At 39.1% G+C, this 14,723-nt stretch overlaps 1 protein-coding gene across 1 annotated transcript in view; it reads right to left on the reverse strand.

The window, feature by feature from the left end:
• The window catches only part of LOC132626903 (exocyst complex component SEC10b-like), a 37,262-nt gene extending 36,843 nt beyond the window's left edge, over positions 1-419 (reverse strand). Inside the window, exon 1 of the mRNA XM_060341934.1 lies at positions 77-419. The gene's annotated coding sequence lies outside the window, so the exon portion shown is untranslated. The remainder of the gene's footprint in view (positions 1-76) is intronic.
• Positions 420-14,723: the final 14,304 nt, after the last annotated feature.

Below are 14,723 nucleotides of genomic sequence, written 5' to 3' on the forward strand. Positions count from 1 at the left end.
ATAAAATACAAAAAACGTATATACTACTACTACTACTACTATAATTTATGTAAATAAGTTCATTGTTTATTCTCACCGTACGTGGTGCAATTCTTTGTTCCCTTCAGCTTTATGTTTTTTGTTTCTTCTTGAATTGCTGCAGTGTGAATGTCTAGAGAGATATATAGTACGAGAGTTTTGCGGTGTCGTAATATTACTACTTCAAAACCATTAAGAACTTCCCACGTGTTTATATATGTAAATTAAAGCTAGCTAGATTTAATTTATATTTAGTGGTAGAATTTTATGGAGTCCGGAACCAAAATGACCAAATAAAAGACCAAGTGAACCAAAATACCAAAAAAAAAAAAAATTGATACAAAAGTACCTTTAGCGCAGTAAAATACTGCGCTATAGGAGTCCCCTATTTTGCTGAAACAGACTCTTATTACATTTTCACACTTTTTTACGTACTTTAGCCGTATATTAATCATGTTTTGAGACTCCGGAACTTCAATATGTTATATAGAACCCTACTTTTTTTTGTACGATTAATAAGGTAGGCTCAATCCATCAAGGATACGCAAAAATGCGGATTGTCATTTTAGTGGTTGAAAAGTACACGAAGTCCATTTTTGTTTGAAGACTTGTAGTCCTTAGCTTTACGTTATTTATGTTTTAGGATTTCGTGTTATTTTTAAATTAATGCTTAACTTTATTTAGAATGTGTCACGTCTTTTTTTTATTATCAATTTAGGATGTGACACTTTATAAACAATAATAAAGACTAAGATAATATTTATAAATATAAATAGAAACGCTTTAAATATATAATATTTACTTAAACTGTACAAGATTATTGTATATACTAGTGGATCCCACATGTAGTATGTCGGAGACTATCCTTAGGCCTAAGGCTCATACCATCCCCACCACCCTCGCCATCGTCTCCATCACCCTTTTTCCTCTTAATAACAGGGCGCTCCAAGTCATGATCATCTCTTCTTCCCCTCGCCCTTGCGCCCTTGACTATAACGTACTTCTTCTTGGGATCTAGTCCCGTTCGCACGCTCAGAATCGCAGGTTGAGCTGGGTCTGGAAACTCGACCTCTTCCTCGTTGGGAGTTGCCACCCTAGGTGCCGAAGGATGAACCTGAAAAATATATACTCCCTCCGTCCCAAAAGATTGTCCTCTTTTGACTTGGCACAAAGTTTAAGAAATAAAGGAAGACTTTTGAAATGTGTGGTCCAAAACAAGCCTTAGATATTTGTGTGGCTGTAAATCATCTCATAAAGTTAAATTGTTTCTAAATATAGAAAGGGGACAATCTTTTTGAGACAGACTAAAAAGGAAAGGATGACATATCTTTTTGGGACAGAGAGAGTAATAATTAGTACCATTTCTTATTTATATTGAATACATTAACGTTTGTTGAATAATCAAACCTGTGTATCGACGGGCGACTGAGTAGGCTCCTGAGGTGGGTATGTAGGCTCCTGAGATGTGTCTGGTGCTGAATACGATGTAATCTCCTGGACGAGATATTGTTCGAGGTCCAAATAAAGGTTAAAAAAATTAAGTTAATATGCACCTTATATTGAATAAAATTGATTTTAAGTAAAGCTTACCTGTGGCTCGATAGTCTCATGAGAAGACACCTCTGGCTCAGCAGGCTCCTGAGTGGGTCGCTCTTGTGGACCCACTGGCGCCAAATCCTAAAATATGAAAAATTGCGAAATAATAAGTAACATATATATTTAAAATAAGTACTTTATATAATCAAATCTGTATTTTAAATATTCACCTTATATTGAATAAAATTGATTTTAATAAAAAGCTTACCTGTGGCTCGACAGTCACATGGGAAGACACTGCTGGCTCGGCAGGCCCATGAGAAAATGCCCGAGTAGGTCGCTCTGGTGGACCCACTGCCGCCGAATCCTAAAATATAAAAAAATACAAAATAATAAGTAACATATATATTTAAAATAAGTAATTTAGATGATCAAATAAGTATTTTAAATACTAACCGGGATTAAAAAGTTATCGAAGTCAAGAATCCTGGGTCCGTCTAACTTCCTCACAGGCCGCTCATCACCTAATGAAGTGTGTAACGCCGCCCAATCGAAGTCATCACGCTCCTCCATGTACGCATTCTGGCTCAGCTGAGATGAAGACCCAGGTATCTCAGCAAGTAGGAGTGCCGGCGTAAACATAGGTGACTGTCCAGCTGAGCTGGCCTGGAACGACTGCGGATGGACTAGATCGGGAACGACCTCTAGAATGGGAGCGGCCTCATCTGCCTCATCTAGTAGATGGTGTCCTCCACCACCAGGTCCTCTAGCAGCAGCACTGCGTCCTCTGGCAGCACCGCGTCCTCTAGCAGCATTGCCTCCTCCTCTGGCAGCACCACATCCTCCTCCTGGCGCTGCCTGATAGTCAGCCTCTGGAACAGGATCATTCATGCGCCTAAACTCTCCTGCCTACCAGATACCATCCTCGGATATCCGTGCCATCTCCGCCGCAACCCCCGAGGTAAGGCATATGCTCTAACCCCAATATGTGTAATCGTTGTACAGCCACCAGCTGCATTTGTGTTCAACAGTAAAAAAAAAAAGTTATTTTAAAACGTAACAATTAATACAATTAAATAAATCTAAATACGATAAACTTACCAATGCTTCGTACTGCCCTGCGAGTGCTGAGTATCGTACATTCCTTGCGGGACGCAAAACTGGGTTGCTGATCAATCGGCGTGCGATCCGATGATACCAGCGCATGTAATCCTGAATGGGAGAATCAGAACCTTTATGCGTTGGTAGGCTTTCGACTCAATCTAATAGCCTACCTATCGGGCGCTCAAATGGCCGACCACTGCTAAAGTGCCCAACCTGTGTTGCCAACGGTGGAGCTGGACACCCATGAAAGCCAGAAATACATCATCAACGGCGGCCTGATCGTCCCGCTAGTAGTGTCGGAGCTCATGACGAACGTCAGGGGGTATACTCTGTGTATGCCCAAACTGTCGTAAGACGCACTCTGGCATGTGGTCCTCAACGGTGTCCAGATCAATGGACACCGCGACCTCCACACCCCCTGACCTGCCCTGCAAAAGGCCGACAACCCGTCCAATATAGCAGCGTACGGCGTCCATATAAATAGTTGCATAATATATAAATACAAATTAGTGATCACCAAGTAGAAAAGACGTTTAATTAAATTAATAATGTAAAGTTAAATAGTTTTACCGCATCGTCCGTCATGTGATCAAGCCGGTCCCGAAATGGAAGAATACTGTAGTGCATGTCCACATCTCGGTCAAAACCTGCCGTCCACCTCCTCGCATAGGGCATGTCAATATCGAGGTGTTGCTTAGATACAGGCTGAAAAGGCAGCATCTTCTCCCACGCCCATAATTGTAAGTGATATTAGAAAATACGATTTTTTAGTCGTCGTTTCAAGAGGTTTGTTTACATTAAAGGAACGCACACTTAAAATATTACATGGAGAAGAGCAAAAAATCCACACCCATCGTTGACACGACCAATAGATGCTCGGCATAGGCATCTGTAGAGGTACGCCAAAACAGCACCGCCCCAGCTGTAGTCTCCCAAAAGGTCCAAATGCTCCAAGAAGGCCAAATATCGTAAGTTGACATAGGCACCCGATGAGTTCGGGAACAAGATGCCCCCAAATATAATAAGCAAGTACAAACGAGCATGACGATCAACAACGTCCTGCTGAGTGTCGTCCTCAACAGGATCCTCTGCCAGCAAATAAGTGCAAAGTGCGCTAATCTGCACCCGACTCTGTCCCGACATCTGGCCCGCGGCGTCAGGCATGAAGTGGGTGAGCCTAGTCAACTCCGTCACCCATGTACTACCAGGAAGAGGCTCGTACCGAGTGTATAATGGGTCTCCATCTACCCGTAATCCAAAAAGGACCTCCACATCCTGAAGTGTAATTGTGGTCTCACCAGTGCGAAGATGGAAGGTATGTGTCTCCGGCCTCCACCGCTCAACCATAGCCGTAATGAGCGCCCAATCATGCTGTACCCGACCAACGGACACGCAACGATAGATACCGTCCCCAAACAATATCTCTAAGATGCAAGAGTATGGGGGACGCTCGCGTAAAAGAGCCCACGCTCTTTGCAGCTTACGGGGATGGAGCCTAGTCGATATCTTTATAACACCAGTCCATAGTAACTCTGACCTATGATTGTCTTGCAAAGACAAAACTGATCTACCATCGGGCCCTAGGTGATCATCGGGCCCCGGGTGAACATTTGGATCCATGAAAGAGTCGGGTCTGTAAAACTAAATTAGTCATTATTCATGACATTAAAGAGAAATTATATTAACTAATTAATCATTTATAGGGAATATGTGAATTATGTTGTATTATATCTTGTGAATAATTAACATGGGATAAACAAATAAATAAAGTAACTATAGGAGATTGCTATATTTTTTGTAACTAGTCTCTATGTACGTGTGTTGCACGAATATTTCTTGTCGATTATTATAATGTTATTTATATTCTATTGATAAATAACTTGAAAAAATAATATCTAATTATTATATTGAATACAATATTTAGTTTGAATGTATAAAAATCAAATATTTACTGCCTCGCACGATTCTGAATATTTGATTTGGTAATTTTGTTATCAATCTTTAGTAGATAGTCTTTTCCAAAAAATATTTTCACTCTCTAACCAAATATTGGAAGAAAATAATTATTTTTCAAAATAACTTTCGTCATATTAAATGTGCAGTAAATTTAATAGGTGATAGTAAGGACACGGGGTTTTGAATTATGTGATGGCAAAGACTTTTAAGTTAATTAGTTTGGGAATCGAAATTCAGCAGTAATATTTGTTTAGAACTCTAGTTTGAATATGTGATATTTTTTAGTTGACCGAAATAGCCAACACAAATATGATAAAATTAGACTAAAAGAGTATATTCGTCGACCATATATTTTTCTAGAAACTTTGCATTTTATCGTTAACGTATCTATTTATGAAATTCATAATAATTTTTATTTCTGTGAACATATATACTAAAAGAAGAACTTTAACTATTCTTTTTTAAGTTTAGTAGATAATATTTTATTTATTTATTTTGTATGTTACCTAGTTGACATAGAACAGAATTATCTAAATATTGTGTTCTTAACCACAACTTCATCGAGTTCTCTCAAATTTAGGTTTAGTAGTTAATCTTTTTTGTTTTAATATGTTACCTAGTTGACATAGAATAGAATAGCTAATATATATATATATATTCATGCTTTTAAAATAATATAGATTTCACAATTCATAATCAATTAACAAAACAATAATTCATAAACAATTAACAAAATATCAATTCATAATCAATAATTAATAACTTATTAATTAATAATTTCATATTTTACAAATAATAGTACATTACTATATTAAACAATTCATAAATAATTAACAAATTAATAATTCATAAACATATAACAAATTAACAATTCATAAACATTTAACAAATTAAAAATTCAAAAACATTTAACAAATTAACAATTCATAAACATATACCAAATAATAAATTAGCCAGAAAAAAAAAGGGGAACAGTAGCAAAAGCAACTGCCCAGCCCGATCAACCAAAAAAATTCAAGACTATTAAATGTTAAACATGCTTAGAATATAATGTATATAACAAAAGTTCATAGTAAAAAACCTTAATCGAAGATTTTTGTAGGGTTGTTTTAATCGAGTTGTAAGCCGCTTTTTTCCAAAATTCGAGCTTTGAATCTTGCTCCTTGACTTCAATATACCGAGAATCTAAACTTTTCCGATGAAAATTAATAGAAAACGACGTATTATGAAGTGGGGACCACGTTGAAATTGTCTCCAATGGCGTTTTTAAAATTCTTTTTGGCCGTGGAGGGACCAGTGGTGGAACCCGATGGGTTTTTATGGGGACTCCTATAGCGCAGTATTTTACTGCGCTGAAGGAGAGATGGAATATCCTTTAGTGCAGTAAAATACTACGCTAGAGGTACTTTTGTACCAATTTTTTTTTTGGGTATTTTAGTTTACTTGGTCTTTTATTGGGTCATTTTGGTTCCGGACTCAATTTTATGTTGTATCTTCCATAACAAGCAAAAGATACGCGCGAGACATCTCATTATTTGACAAGTGGATCCATTTGTTTAATTTAATTAAATAAAAAAGGAATAGAAAGGTACTCCCTTGTGTGGCATAGTTTAACTTGTTACTGAATGCAAAAAATGGGTGAGAAAATCAACGAAAACTCATTGCATTAATTCATTACATTGTATCTTGAATTGAAAAAAGATTATATCATTATTTATAAAGAACTAAAGGGAATAAAATAAAATAAAAATATGTGATTTTCCTTATATATACTAAAGCTAAATATTCTGCAATTAATGTAGATACTAGACTTAGAAGAAAACTAAATATTTTAGAATATTTCTAAACTAAAAATAAAGTAAATATTCTACCATTAATATAAATCACAAAGTGCGTTAAGTTTCAAAGATAAGTGAACACTTTCGAAATTTATGATATGAAACATGTTATCACATTTGTATAGCGATCGGGTTTCAAGAAACGTAAAATGTGATAACATGTTTCATATCATAAATTTCGTCTCTTACTATCGTCTTAAAAGCAAACAATTTGTTCTTGCGATATTGTAAAGTCACACTGCAATATCATGATTCTTTACTGGATAAGATTTTAGTTTATTAATTTAAAAAATTAAAGATGAACAATCTTCCCCTAGTAATTTTAAAGAAAAATAAATTAGAAAGAAAGAACAAAATAGTTTAACTTATTATAAAAGAAGAAATAAAAGTTGGACACATAAGGGGCAAACTTGTCCATTTTGGATTATAAAATAGTTTGGTTACACTAAATATCAAAGAAGGAGGTCCGTGTAATATTTGAAACCACAAGAGAACCATGTGTTATAAGCCAAAATTTCAGAGGAGGTCTCTGAAATTATTCCCAATTTAAATTAAGCTAATATGTGAAGGGGTGGGAGAGAGGGAAGAACGGCAAGGATGGGATTGGGGATGAGAAAGACCGACGGACCCGGTTGGGAAGGGGGTAAAACGACACAGATGATTGGAAATTTATTTTTTATTATATTGTATTTATCGTTTTAATATTACATTTTTGTAAATAATGTGTTATTCAATGATTGGCTCGTTTGGCATATCAATGGACACAAGCGTTTATAAGACACATTTATGTCAATTTGATATGTTAACTATTGCTACTACCTATGCAAGTATAAAATAAAAGTTTTTGTTGTTTTGTAAACTAATGCTGTAATAAAAATAACTAACAATGTAACCAGAATTTATGTTAAGAACGTATTTGAATACTGCTTTTATCAAGATTTTAGAAGTATTCCAGGGTCGTGGTCTATTCACCAATCCTATTGAGTCATTCAAGTATCCCACCTTAGCAACTTTGTTCACAATTGTCAATTAACCGGATTATTAATCTTGTAGTATTCTCCCGAACCACTACTCGCCGATTCAAGATAACTCGCCTCCTATATTCCTATGGTATTGACCTATCAAGAATGCAATAAGAGCACGACATGAAATTGATTGCGGTAACTAAGTATATTCCTATCCCAGTCACAAATCCTGGCCCAACTATAGGGATATTCAGATCACAATCTCGTTACTTCTTCTCCATATTAACAACATCTTTCCCAAGCACGGGTATCAATTAGTAATTAGAACTCAACTGTTGTGCAGACAATCAAGCAATTAAGCACAGAAGTAAAGAAGCAATTGCATACGAACAAGCTACTAAGATTGAAATACTTGTCAAACGTCAATATTCATGGCTACGCCACAACCCCAGAATTACGGTGTTTAGTTACACATGATTCGAGAATGGAAACAAGAATTCATGATTAACATAGGGTTTCAATGTAAAGAAAAATAATATAAGAGGAATAAAACCTAGAAAAAGTTTCACAAGTCTCAAAATTCGTCCAAGCCGTCTTTCTAATGTTCCCAACGACTATTTATATGCTAGGGTAAATATAAGATAAGTTGGCCCAATCCTGATCCAAGTGGGACAACTGATGCAACTTGTGCGCTGGCTATGCGTCGCATGGCCAGCGCATGATCTCCTCTGTGTGTTGCTTGTGCGACGCATGGCCAATGCATGGCCTATCTGAGATTCAGAGATGGGGTTTTTGTGCACTGGCTGTGCGACGCATAGCCAGCGCATGAGACTCTTCAGTGGTCGGATTCTGTCTTCAAGTGCTGGAACTTCCTTCCCATGTTCAACCAACATGCACAGCCTCGGATTCAATTAAAAACTGCTCGGAATACCCTCCATTGGTCCCTGTTGTACCTATTCATACAAGCATACCAACATAAGATCATATACAACAACTCGCATTAAAAACTGCGATTAAAGTGCTAAGAAGTGAAGTGCAAATGACTCTAAATCTAGATATTTGTGCCAAATATCAACACCCTTCACTTAAACTTAGCTCGCCCTCGAGCAACCACTTATCTAACATTCCCTAGTACTTCTCACAGCCATGCCACTCAAACAGGTCTACATCAGGATTCGGCGGATATGAATGTTTCGAAAACACATTAAAACATACACATTGAGCCAATTCTCTCAAAAGTCATGCCAATTGCTTCAAAACAAACATTTTCTTATGTTTCCAAATATTAGCAACCAAACCTCTCAAGAAACGACACATTGAAAAACATGCATATGACTCTAGACACCACTCAAAACACAAAGAGTCTGCTACTTGACCGAGTGGGAGCACTTCACCCATCTCCTATCAATTATGTGTCCTCACCCAAAAGAGCGTTGTACATATTTCACACAAAGTTAAAGACATATGTCAATGGACATTAGTTTCACACAAGATTGCTCACTCTCACAAAGAATATCCACTGCTCAAACATAACGAACCATAGGCTTGCCCGTAGTGTAACCGTTCCACAAATTAGAGTGAGATGAATTTAGGATCACTTAGGACTTATATGGTTGTAATGTAGGCTAAGGGACGGGTAGGACAAATTTTTGGAAATAGTGACTAATCTCCCTAAGCACTTTTAATACCTCACAACATAGTTTATTTAGCACCCTCCTTCATCAACCGTGAATTTCAACCACAAGCTACCCATTCTACCCCGTCAACAATCATTTATTTTCACAACTTTAAGCGTCATTCTATTTTCGACTAGCTAGTGGGAACCCATATTAAGAAAGCAAATTACTAACTGGACAGTTTCTATTTTCTGTTTTTCTGTTTTTTTTTTTTTCAGTTTGCACTCATACTTCCCCACTACTAGCTTTCAAAACACTCAAGCGCACCAATTGCCTTCCTTTCAACTTCATTCAACGAACCCTCCCTTAGTTTCACATCCCAACTCCAATTCCACAATTCGCTATTAAAAGTGCCTAAGGAGTAAACAAGGATAAAAAAATTGGTCAATAAAAACAACGAGGGTAGGCTAATTGGTTGTTGTCAAAATAAAAGCTAAAGGCTCAACGGGGTTGACTAGGGATATATATACATAAAGGGTAGGCAAGCGATGTTTCGAAATTTGGCTAACAAAGAAATGCCTAGATCACTTCCTAAACTTCTCACTCAATTTCACTTTACGAACACACCGGGCAAGTTCTAGTCATCACTATCAAGCATGGATCATACAAGAGTTTCCTCATATCACACACAACACATAATCAATATAAAACAGATTCATGCAACCCTCCAATCAAGCAACTATCACAAATTATGCCAAGTGGGTCATACACGAGTCAATGCAATTCACTACAAAAGTGTTTCGAGAGAGGTTGCTTCTTTTCATGCATGCTTTTTTTTTTTTTAAATCATCAAGAACAACTCATGGCTTTCACATTCCACCTAACCTGAGCACCTAGCATTCAAGTGGTCTAACAGGCTTGACTCCTACGACACCTTTTTACAAAAACTAAAAAAAATCTAACCTGGTTCAAAGGTCCCCCCTTAGGAAAGAACCTAGGCCATAAGAAAACCAAAGGGGGTGGATGGTGTGTACCACTAATGAGGGACTCAAGAAGCTACAGAGAAAATCTAAAGCGACTCAATTTTTTTTTTTTGATCCATGCTTGATAGTGATGACTAGAACTTGCTCGGTGTGTTCGTGAAGTGAAATTGAGTGAGAAGTTTAGGAAGTGATCTAGGCATTTCTTTGTTAGCCAAATTTCGAAACGTCGCTTGCCTACCCTTTGTGTATATATATCCCTAGTCAACCCCGTTGAGCCTTTAGCTTTTCTTTTGACAACAACCAATTAGCCTACCCCCGTTATTTTTATTGACCAATTTTTTTATCCTTGTTTACTCCTTAGGCACTTTTAATAGCGAATTGTGGAATTGGAGTTGGGATGAGAAACTAAGGGAGGGTTAGTTGAATGAAGTTGAAAGGAAGGCTATTGGTGCGCTTGACTGTTTTGAAAGCTAGTAGTGGGAAGTATGAGTGCAAACTGAAAAAAAAAAAAAAACTATTCTACAAAACAAGGAACATCATGTTGGAGGACCTATGGTTGTTCACGGCAATGCCCCATGGTTTTGAATGTTGTTTCAAGTTTATTTGCTACTCAAGACTTCACAAAAAAATCACAAGAAACTTGATTTAGGAATTTTATCAAACAACTTGTGGGCATAGGACTATCCCTTGGAGTTTTTCAACAATGGAGGATTATAAAACCCTCTCTTATTTTTGGGAATCATTATTCTTGCATCCAACACCCATTACCAACACAACAATACCAAACCCTCACCCCAATTCGTCCAACCCCATAAACCATGGCTCATCAACATTCCCTACCAACACAAAGGGGAAAAAGGGAAAGGGGTTTCCATGAGTGAAAGCACACGAAATCTTACCTTGTGTTGTAATGTGAGATGATTGACACTACCTTCCTTAGAGTTGAAAGGGATTGGGAGAAGGGTTTTAGGATTTGGGTTCGAGTGGGGGTGTTTTGTAAAGAAAGGGTGAAAGTTTGTGAGAAGTGGGGGTTATTGGGGGGTCGTCCGTGTCTTATTCTTTTAAAAGAAATCGAATCGGGTCGACCCGTGCGCTGGCCATGCGACCCATGACCAACGCACAACACCCCCCCCCCCCTTCTGAACTTTATTCTTAGAAATTTTTTGACTCTGAGTGCCGAACATGCGCTAGCCATGCGACGCATGACCAACGCATGACACCAACCCCCCCCCCCCCCCCTTCTGAACTTTATACTTAGAAAAAATTTAACTCTGAGTGCCGAACATGCGCTAGCCATGCGACGCATGACCAACGCACAATGCCCCCCCTTCTCATGCGCTAGCCATTGCTTACCTTGTGTGCAATTCCCATGCGACGCATAGGCAAAACACAAACAAACCTGGATCTCGATTCTTACTATTTTGAATTCGTTTTGAGTTCCCGTGCCTCCCTTTGCCCTGCAACATGAACAAACATGTCATATATGCTACAAAAGTTGGGTTGCCTCCCAACCAGCGCCTTAGTTAAGGTCGTGGCACGACACTTTTTGTACTTTTCTTTTATTTTGAATTGTTACATTACAAACTCGGGTTGCCTCCCGAGAAGCGCCTTAGTTAACGTCGCGGCACGACACAGATTCTTTTCTACTCATCATTAAGGAGCACTTGATCCTTCTCTTTGTCAAAATCACTGCCCGAATATCTCTTGAGACGCTGCCCATTCCCCAAGAACTTGCGCACCCCATCCATGGTTTGTATCTCGACTGCACCATGGGGGGTGATTCTAGTCACTACAAATGGTCCAGACCAACGGGACTTAAGCTTGCCCGGAAACAACCTCACTCTCGAGTTAAAGAGTAGTACCTGCTGCCCTGGCATAAACTCACGATGCTAGATATGCTTGTCGTGCCATCTCTTAGTATTCTCCTTGTATAGCTTTGCATTCTCATACTCCCTTAGTCTGAATTCATCAAGCTCATGTAATTGGAGAAATCTCTTCTCTCCCGTTAGATTCATATCAAGATTGAGATTTTTTATTGCCCAATATGCTTTATACTCTAATTCAACCGGCAGATGACACGCTTTCCCATAAACTAACCTGTAAGGAGACGCTCTGATGGGGGTTTTATATGCTGTGCGATACGCCCACAAGGCGTCATCTAACTTCATTGCCCAGTCCTTCCTCTCAGCATTCACAATCTTCTCTAGGATTTACTTCACTTTTCTGTTCGAGACCTCTACCTGTCCGCATGTCTATGGGTGGTAAGCTGTAGAGACTTTATGTTTCACCCCATACCTTGCTAGAAGGTTCTTCAACAAGATATTGCAGAAGTGAGCACCACCAGAACTAATCATTGCCCGCGGGGTTCCAAACCTTGCGAATATGTTCTTTCGCACAAAATTTACCACCACCTTCGCATCATTGGTTGGGAGAGGCACTGCCTCTACCCATTTTAAAACATAGTCGACAGCAAGCAGAATGTACTTGTTACCGAAGGATGGTGGGAAGGGACCCATAAAATCGATGCCCCACGCGTTAAATATTTCTACCTCCAATATGTTTGTCAAAGGCATCTCGTGCCTCTTAGAGATGTTTCCCGTTCGTTGACATTTGTCGCAACTTCTAGCAAATGCATGAGCATCTTTGAAAAGAGTGGGCCAATAGAAGCCAGATTGTAAAACTTTAGCAGCAGTACAATCACCCTGAAAGTGCCCTCCATATGGGGAAGAATGACAACTCTCCAACACTTGATTCACCTCGGTCTGTGGAATGCATCTCCGCACTAACTGATCAGTCCCTTGCTTGAATAAATATGGCTCATCCCATATATAAAACTGGGAGTCATGATACAACTTCTTTCTTTGCTGTGAGGTGGCTTCTGGGGGGTACACCCCACTTATTATCAAGTTCACAATATCAGCATACCATGGGACTTCGGCTGCGGGAATAGAAAATAGCTGCTCATCAGGGAACGACTCTCAAATTTGGACGTCCTCCACAAAATGATTATGGTTGTCTAATCTAGACAAGTGTTCTGCGACTTGGTTCTCAGCTCCCTTACGATCCTTAATCTCAATATCAAATTCCTGCAAAAGGAGTATCCACCGAATCAACCTGGGTTTAGCATCCTTCTTGCTGAACAAGTAGCGAATGGCTGCGTGGTCTGTATAGACAATAACATGTGTCCTAACGAGATAGGACCGAAACTTATCAAATGCATAAACCACAGCTAGCAGCTCCTTCTCTGTCATAGTGTAATTCATTTGGGCAGCGTCTAACATCTTGCTAGCATAGTAGATAGAATGAAAAACTTTCTCTCGTCGCTGTCCTAACACAGCCCCCATAGCATTGTCACTTGCATCACACATCAACTCGAATGGCAAGTTCCAGTCAGGTGCAATAATTATTGGTGCGGTTACCAATCTCTTCTTTAGACCTTCAAAGGCCTTAATACAAGCATCATCGAATAGGAATTTCACCTCCTTTTCAAGTAACCAGCACATCGTACTTGAGATCTTTGAAAAATCCTTTATGAAGCGTCTGTAGAATCCTGCATGCCCGAGGAAACTGTGCACACCCTTGACTTATACAGGGGGTGGCAGCTTCTCAATGACCTCCACTTTAGCACGATCCACCTCCAACCCTCTCTTTGAAACCTTGTGCCCAAGGACGATGCCTTCTCGGACCATAAAGTGACATTTTTCCCAATTTAAGACCAGGTTAGTCTCTTCACATCTCGCAAGTACTCGGTCTAGATTCTTCAGGCAAACCTCAAAAGAGTTCCCAAATACCAAAAAATCATCCATGAACACTTCTACGAAGTCCTCAACCATCTCTGAAAAAATAGCCATCATACACCTTTGGAAAGTCACCGGTGCATTACACAACCCAAATGGCATGCGTTTGAAAGCATGTGTACCATATGGGCATGTAAACGTGGTCTTTTCCTAATCCTCTGGAGCAATAGCTATCTGATTGTAGCCAGAATAGCCATCTAGAAAATAATAAAACTCTTGCCCGGCTAACCTGTCTAGCATTTGATCTATGAAGGGAATGGGATAGTGATCCTTTCTGGTTGCCTCGTTCAACTTGCGATAATCCATGCAAATTCTCCATCCAGTGATTGTTCTAGTAGGAATGAGCTCATTTTTGTCATTTGTCACAACTTTCATCCCTCCTTTCTTCGGGACGCATTGCACTGGGCTCACCCACTTGCTGTCCGAAATGGGAAAAATAATGCCCGAATCTAACCATTTGATTACTTCTTTCTTGACAACCTCCTTCATCACCGGATTCAGTCTCCGTTGATGCTGTGCGCTAGGCTTATGATCATCCTCCATGAGTATCTTGTGCATGCATAGCGCGGGGCTAATTCCCTGAATATCAGATATCTGCCACCCCAATGCCCTTTTGTGAGACTTCAATACTTCCAAACAAATACTAACCTCTTCGGTGGTCAACTCTGCTGCCAATATCACTGGCAAGGTATCACCCTCGCCTAAGAATGCATATTTAAGATGGGCGGGAAAGGGCTTCAATTCCAACTTCGAAGGCTCTTCAATTGATAACTTAGGAGTTACTCCCATTATCCTGTCTAAGTGCTCAAACTCTCCTGCCCGAATATAAATACTTGCCATATCCAGAATCTGCACCATCTCAAACGCCGCGGTGTCACCAAACATATCATCCCCCACCAAGGCTCTCTCC

Source organism: Lycium barbarum, chromosome 2 (assembly GCF_019175385.1).
Source record: "Lycium barbarum isolate Lr01 chromosome 2, ASM1917538v2, whole genome shotgun sequence".
In the NCBI taxonomy this organism is placed as follows: domain Eukaryota; kingdom Viridiplantae; phylum Streptophyta; class Magnoliopsida; order Solanales; family Solanaceae; genus Lycium; species Lycium barbarum.